The sequence below is a fragment of the Branchiostoma floridae genome, chromosome 13 (genome assembly GCF_000003815.2).
Source record: "Branchiostoma floridae strain S238N-H82 chromosome 13, Bfl_VNyyK, whole genome shotgun sequence".
NCBI lineage: Eukaryota > Metazoa > Chordata > Leptocardii > Amphioxiformes > Branchiostomatidae > Branchiostoma > Branchiostoma floridae.
In genome coordinates, this window is record NC_049991.1 from 20,459,932 (window position 1) to 20,468,051 (window position 8,120).

General features: G+C 42.2%; 1 long non-coding RNA gene across 1 annotated transcript; it reads left to right on the forward strand.

Moving 5' to 3' along the window:
• The first annotated feature begins 2,116 nt into the window (after positions 1-2,116).
• LOC118428392 lies at positions 2,117-6,993 on the forward strand. The gene is made up of 3 exons (XR_004832649.1): positions 2,117-2,447; positions 5,092-5,167; positions 6,057-6,993. It is a non-coding gene; the product is annotated as an uncharacterized LOC118428392 (long non-coding RNA).
• Positions 6,994-8,120: the final 1,127 nt, after the last annotated feature.

The following is an 8,120-nucleotide window of genomic DNA, read 5'->3' on the forward strand; positions in this document are numbered from 1 at the left end:
AGCGCCGGTGTAATTTTTCCGACTACAACTATATCTACGCGACTCAACCTCTGCTTGGAGAGTACTCTCTCTCTACTCTCTCTACACATGTTTCCTAAATCTCTAATCCTATTCTACATATGGTCTAATCGCCTACGCATACATTTCTCAGAACACGGTACATTAAACACGGTCTCACTATCTTGTAATTCTGACTCATTTCCTCATTTTCTAAGGTATTAGATCTACTCTACTCGAATAAATTACACCGGTGCTCTTGTAAGGCGCCGGTGTAATTTTTTCGACTACTACAATATCTGCGCGTTTCGACCTCTGCTTGGAGAGTATTAGATCTACAGGACAGCCCCAAATTGTAGAGGGATTCAGCATACCCCCTTGGGTAAAAGTCATTAGTTCTCTTCAAGGGTCATTACTCACGGCTGTCATCCGGACGCATACTCCTGACCCCTCCTTCTCAGAAGAGATCAGGAAAGTGTTACCAATACTTTTCTACACTAAAGTTTTGATATATCTCAACGGTACACGGAATTCAGATAAATTACATGACAGTACAGGGGCACCCTGTTACATCTTTATCGTTTATTTTATGTCCATGGCATCTGGAGTGTGGACATAAAACGGACATGAGATTAAAAATCACAATATTCTAACCTCTACAGGCTCCGTGGAGCTCGACACAATACGCCAAGGGAGTGAGGATAATGTTTGTACTGACCGGCCGACTCCCCTAGCGTACTATTGACTCTATTTGTCCAATTTCTACAATATGACCACAGATCGACGGAGCCTGGTAGAGGCTATCAGTCTTATCAATCTTCATACAACCTTTTGTTTCGAAAATAACGCCCCACACGGAAATTTTCCAAGCCTGGTCTCAGTCCCCGTTGACCCCGACGCTTGTTTGGATACATAGATCAGGAACATAGATAACGGCGCCGGTGCGCTGGTCAGGCCAGTACGTGAAGAGCCGAGAACATACCCGGGATTGCCACTGATGGATTTCAGGAAAACCCGAAACAGATTGGAATTTCGTAGTCCGAAGCCGGACGATGATAAACCTCATTGATAATATAAAGCGATGTCCAGTGGTTGAGTTTCTACTGTTTAAAAGAATAGCGATGATTCCATATGCAAATTATGGTAGAAACGTTAAAATGTTGTCGTCAGGACTGCCTTTCTTTCTATCTTTTAAATAATAATAATAAGTCGAGTCAAACATGGAGTCAAATAGTCAAATATGTTACGCAAGCCAAAAAACACCGCGTTGATAAGACCGGCTGACGGAAATTGGGGTATGTGAGAGAAGAAGGTCACAATGGGTAACAGTCTTACCTCTGATTAATACTAATAATAGGATTCTTTCTACGACCGACACAAACCCAATAAGTGACGGAAGTGAAAGAAATAAACAGTCGCTAGACATTTCAGGGACTTAAGTTGTTTTTTTTTAGTTCTAACCGCTACGGGTTAAACCCACCACGAATAATAGGTACAGTTCAGATGGTAACGTTTCGAAATGTATAAAGTGTCGGCAAATAAATTTCCACGTACAGGCTTTGAGCATTTAATGTCAGCTCATTATGACAATAAATGTAGTTTCTATAGAGTTGCTCTTGAGGAGAAAGGCTGCAGACACACCGCCGTGATCCAGGCCCCCAACGAAGCATTCCCCTGCAACCGTTTTGAACGGGTGTGTCTGTCCCGCATGCATAGGACTGACTAGCCATCAGCGAGCAACGAACCCCCTAGAGAATGGTCTTCGTTCGCGAAGTCCAGCTAAGAAAAAAAGAGTTTCTATAGCTATATCCACCTCCGACATTTCAATTTGTTTATGCCACTAACTATTAAAGCACCTTCTCCAATTCACTTTATATGCGAAGCGTAGAGTAGAGTTAAAACTGTTTTTAATATCCGTCGGTACTTCGGAAAAAGACATGCTGGGCAAACAGAAACCTACAGAAACTAGTCGGAAACGCTTCACAAATAATCTCCAAGCGGGGATTGTGTCGGAGTATAGTAGAAGCCGCGGCCTGCGAAATCCCGACCACCACTTCTACCCAACATCTGCTTGAAGAATAAAATCTTGTAAGTCAGGCCGGGGTCATAACGGGGTCATCGACGGGGTGTCGAACTGGCATGGGGGATAGTGGAACAGTCCAGATATAAAGCTTGTCCTGTGTGGGGTCCACTACCTTTCTCACAGTCAAAACAGTTATATTGATTCGAGTTAAACTTATTTCGTGACATTCTGCAGTCTCTTCGTGAGTTACATCCTGGCAACGGACAAAGGATGGCGTCCCTGGAACGGACAGACTTTCACGTGGCTGTAACAAATATGGTGAAATGATCGATCAACGTGGAAGAGCGGGCGCCTCGTTTATGGAAAATGACAACAGACCGCGGTACACGCCTGCCTTTCCGACTGGATAGCTCCCCAATGTTCTTTGGTATGTAGAACTTCATTCTGAAATGATACAGAGTACCACTCGAAGTGTACCACTCGAAGTATAACACTTGGGGACCTGTTCTTTGAGGAGACGATACTGTTATTGTTAGGCGGGAGGGGGGCTTGTCGAGTTGAGTAGCCGTAGATCTCTACAAGGTCTTACAAGGCATGTAGGAGCTAATCTTGTTTTATAGACGGTCTCTCATCAGTTGATTGTCGCTGTTGGTCTTTGTGGGTTTTCTTGTACTGTAGTTGTAGAGTGCGGGGTATGATTCCATTTGCTTGTGGAATCTTGACTTGTAAATTATGTAATCTTACTTCAGATACCTCTATAAAAATATACGCGGGCATCTGGAAGTGTTTTGGTACCACAGATAAAATCTAGTAATAGATCTAGCACAATAGTTGGTTAGGGCGACTCTTCATTAACGATATAGTTTTCGTTTAAGCTACGTAGTTCTGAAATAAATCACGATTCAAGCACATGGCAATTTACTTGAATTTTCAATCCTGGTCTGGTGTCGATACAACCAGGTTTAGCACAGGGCTCGAGGGACGTCCCGTTGGTACTGTATGTACCAGTCACGGGTCACGTGGCTAGGATGCCTGGCTGAGTCATCTTCTCGCCTGCCAAGAAATTGTAATCTCCAAGCAGATCCACGGTGGCGTAATACAGTATCAAACCCACCGTAGGATCTGCATCCATTCGGTTTCCGGTTTCCGGTGCCCGTTTGACTCCCTTTGACCGGCTATACTCCTTGGCCAGCTTTGATACTATCTTATGGCACCGTAGGATCTGCTTGGAGATTAAAGAAATTGAAAGATTTAGCTATCGCCTAGTATAAACAAGTCTCCTCTCCAAGCAGAGGTTAGACAGATAAGACTCCGGCTGCTTTTTGACGTTTTTTTAGTCATTTTCATCGGGCTTTCTGATGTCTCCCGTTTTGACGTTTTTTTAGTCATTTTCATCGGGCTTTCTGATGTCTCCCGGCCTAGGCCGCGAGGCATAAAGAAAGGAAACGGTATATAATAGAAAGCCCGGGAAAATGCCTAAGCCATAGAAACGTAAAAAAAACATCCGGAACCTAACCTCTGCTTGGATAGTGAAAGAAGTTACGCTTTCCCACGCGTACGGTCCTTCACATGGTGTTGGTATAACTCTATGTGAGTTTTGTATGCAGTAGACCGATGTATTTCTCGTAAAATGCAGAGGGAATACCCGCGAAATCTAGCCTGCTATCTTTTTCTTCTCGTTTCATAAAATACTTTTGCTGACCGCTTTCAATTTGTGAGTCGCTATACACAAGCGACCAGTTCGTACAGTCTTCAGCCGATACAGGGCATCTAGAAGTAAAACGAAGAGACATGAACTGTCATTTGCTCCCCGTTCTGTAAGATTGCTGTACGAAAGTGCTAGTTGATCGGTAAAGAATGTTTTTTCTGTCATGTATATTTTTTTAATCCGATTGCTGTCTTATTTCAAATGTTGTAAATGCATCAATGTTTTAAAGTTGATTCTGTGACTGATGACGCATTTCATGTGTATATACATGCCAAGTCATCCAGGAATAAAGCTGAATCTGAATCTGAATCTGGTTTACAAAAAAAAAAGGTTAGCTAGCTAACGTCCAGCAAAAGTCACGGTTTTTTGAGCCCAAATGGTGAAAAAGACGAGAAAAAAAACGACCCAGAGAGTCTCCTATGAAGGCTATCTAAGAAACCTCAATGTCCAATTCCAGATACATGTGTTTGGAAGTCGTGTGCCCGCCCGTACTTAGCAGCCCGCGTGGCACATTCCCCACCCCGCTGGGACCAATGCGCTACCATCGTGTGGAGTTCGGAGTCCAGCCAGCTGTCATTTTTACTCTGTGACCGTCGACTGAGTATTGTAGTCGGTCTATGTAATTAGTGTTTTTCATAGAAAACATAGTGTCACACACCAGAAAACGACACAACCGACATAAATCATAATTACGTCGGAGAGTATGTTACCTACGGTCACTGGTTTTTAATTGCAATACAGCTCTATCGCAGTAATAGGTCGAATGGATTTTAATTTTGGATTCAAAATAGTTCTTTTGTCGCCTAATGTGCCTTATAGTGTTTTCAACGTTTTCCGATCATTTGGGAATATGGGTACATTAAGGTGTAGTGTATAGAACCAAAACAATGACATATTTTTTATTCATTTGTGTGTTGAGCTTTTATCTTTTTGACGAGATTGTTGCCATTACCTTCATTACATACTATAGGAGCAAGGATTTGAGCTATGTTACGCAATCTGCTACAAATTATTCCAATAAGGCAAACCTAACTTTTTTTTTCAAAAAGAATGGCTTATTTAGCTTAACGTGCCAAGAGAGCTATGGTGAGCTGATGTTGAGAGGTCCTGTTCAATTACTATTCCTTTCCTACTATTGGTCACTCGGTGGTCAACGGTCAACATTTGCACTTTCTGCATGCAGGTCGTTTGATAAGCAATTGGAGGGCTGTTTCAGACCGCTTCTTTCTTTTCAGATTTTATCTGATGTAATGGGACCTTAGGAGTTAACAGAAATGGCGACTTGTTATGAAAACACATTGTTAGAAGCGCCACGGATTTTATGGACTTACTGTATCCATGTTCTCACCACAATCTTATTCAGGTCCGTTATGAGACATCTTCTGATCCCTTAGAGTCAGCGAAAGTCGTCTGGAAAGCTGTCTAATGGGAGGAATGAGGTAAGATCTTTACCAAGACCACAGTTAATAAAATTATGCATAGACTAGATAGAAGGCGACTTTGACCATTCTCTATTCCATGTACTGTCATAGCCTCTTAACTATTCATATCCATTGTTTCTTTATTTCAATGTTTCCTGCGATCGTGCCGTTCCTTTGCTAGTATTATATAGTAGTAATAGTTTGACAGTGTGCAAAGGCACAATATATTTTTCATGCATATGGCTCTGCCTAGCAATGCAAGGTTTTGAATTGTCTTTATTACATTGTTACAGCGTGAAATGTGCGTTGCTTCAAACAAAATCAAGTCATTACTTTTGTTGATCCCTTCATTAATAATAAATTAATATCCGTAAAGACAGATTCCAATCTTTCTGAACCTGCAGTTTACGGGTAACACTTAGTTGTTTAAGACATGTCAGTTTACTCAAGAGATTGTCAAGAAAATAGGATAGCTGAACAAATATTTACCGTCTGTACATCAGAGAAAAAATGAAATCACTTACTCCTGCATCTATGTAGCAAATCCCTATTCTACTTTCTGACCGGATTAAGAGAAATGACAGTTTCTTTTGACTGTTTTGATCAAATGTTTCTAAGGAACATGTCTCCTGCCTGCTCCATATCTTAATTCCGTTTGTCGGATATGCTTTTGTGACTGCTTTCCTCAGCTGTCAATCTGTGAATTTGAGCCCTTCTGGCATATAAGGAGTCCACTGTTGTATGTATATTATGTATGTATTTATGTCATACTATATGCAATATGCAATGTATGCATACACGTGTCTGTGTCTGCTTGACACCTTATACCTTAGGCTTTCTATTTATTTTATTTTATGTGTGGGATGCAGTGTCATTCTTCATCCATTCATTCATTCATTGGCTACAGGTTGCTGCTCAGAGAATACCACGGATGGAAAGGACTAGGAGAGGTATACGTAGTGAGCAAGTATGGTCTAGTTTCGCTCGCGCTGATGGAAGAAGCAGCTGCAAGATGTAGCCAGAATTGAGAGCATACCGAAGGGCATGGAATTTGAACATAACAAGTAGATTCACAAGACACTGGCTGCAACCAGAATTAACCACTGATCGACTGAACCATATCCAACTTACAAGTTTATTTGTTTATCAAGATTCAACACAGAAGTGTAAGGGGCGAGGGAACAGGTAATGACACCTTTGCCGGCCCTCGCCCCGACTTAAAAATACAAGTGTGATTCAGCTAACGAAATATAGAAACGGTCCATTACTTTTATGTACAACGCAGTTTTGAGTATAATCATTAGTTTCATATGTTAGACGAACACAAACTGTTTTAACGTTTCCTTTTATCATCCTTTACTGCTGGGGTGGCTGGAAAGTTAAGAAATCGGCCAAATAGACGGATAACATGCAAGAGGGGTTTGTCCGTTATAGGAGTACATTTTGCTCAGGTCGGCAAACTGTAAACCTTTAGCGGACTAACTCCTCCGGCGTAATATCTGTCTAGTTGGCCTATTTCTCTTTCCAGCCGCTTTTAATAGTCACAGCTTATAAATGCACCACGTATTTACTGATAGCGTCTACGAAAATGATCATCCTTTGATATTGCCAAGAAGAGTAAGATATGTATTGTCTGCTTTTCAACACACCTTGTCATGTATGTATGAAAGGAATACGCCTACCTTGTGAAAGATATCGATGTAGTTCAAAATTGATCATCATAATTCAAGGAGCTAAGTATCATAAACAGGTATGATTGATGACTACGCTGTAACGTCTTATTCAATTGAGTAGTTCTTTTGTGATCCATTCAACAGGTTGACAAAATATTTGTGCAAAATCTACTTGTCATGTACTTTTATTTTCCCTAGTAGGGGCAGTCGCCCCATACTGGCCCACCACGGGCGATTGTCCTGTCAGGGCGATCGCCCCCAGGTACTGCAAGGACTGACAGGGCGATCGCCCCCAAATCCTGACAGGGCGATCGCCCCCAAATCCTGACAGGGCGATCGCCCCCAAGCCCTGGCAGGGCGATCGCCCCCAAGCACTGGCAGGGCAATCGCCCCCCAAGTACTGATCACAGGGCGATCGCCCCAAGCACTGACAGGGCGATCGCCACCAAGTCCTGAAAGCTACAGGGCGATCGCCCCCAAGCCCTGACAGGGCGATCGCCCCCAAGTCCTGACAGGGCGATCGCCCCCAAGTCTTCTTCACTCTGATGAAATCAAGACGAGATGACTGGACAATTCAGACTTTGTGCGGGGCAATCGCCCCCAAAAGTCAATATTCCTGGGACTTGAGTCTCTTCAAATATTGCATTCCAATCCAAAATGACTTGATTTTCAAAGAAATTCAGACTTCGTTTTCTGATTATCACGTCGAAAAAAAAGGAATAAAATGGATTTTCCTTTATTATTTTGGATTCTGTTGTCGGGGCATGGTGGGTATCGAACTCGGGACCTTCCGATTCCGAGCTGAACGCTCTACAAGTTACGCCACGTACACCAACGCCTCCAGCACCACTGATGAGGCGATGTTTAACTGTGTATGTTTCGTTAATTCAGAGTGAGCTAATCCACTGCACACTGATATGGCGTGATGGTATGGTATTATATGTTTAACCCTCAAACCACCGTAGCTTTTTTGTGACGTAGATTACCGTATGGGGTCAAAACTGACCCCAAAACGTTTTGTACAAATACAGTTTTTTTGTGTGACTCTTTTTGTGATTTGTATATATGTTTAGTTTCATTAATCTATGTGGGACAGTCTGACATGATTAGGTTAGAAGACTTCTAGCTCATTATCATAATTTATGCAAAAGATCACGAAGACCACATTTTGCACCAATGCTATTCAGAAAGAAAAGGAGGTTTTTGATGCCAACTTCAATGCCGTATAGCGCCTGAATGGCTCATGCTAGGGTCACCAAACTTGGTGGCTTTTTAGAAAATGTTGAAAGCCAACATTT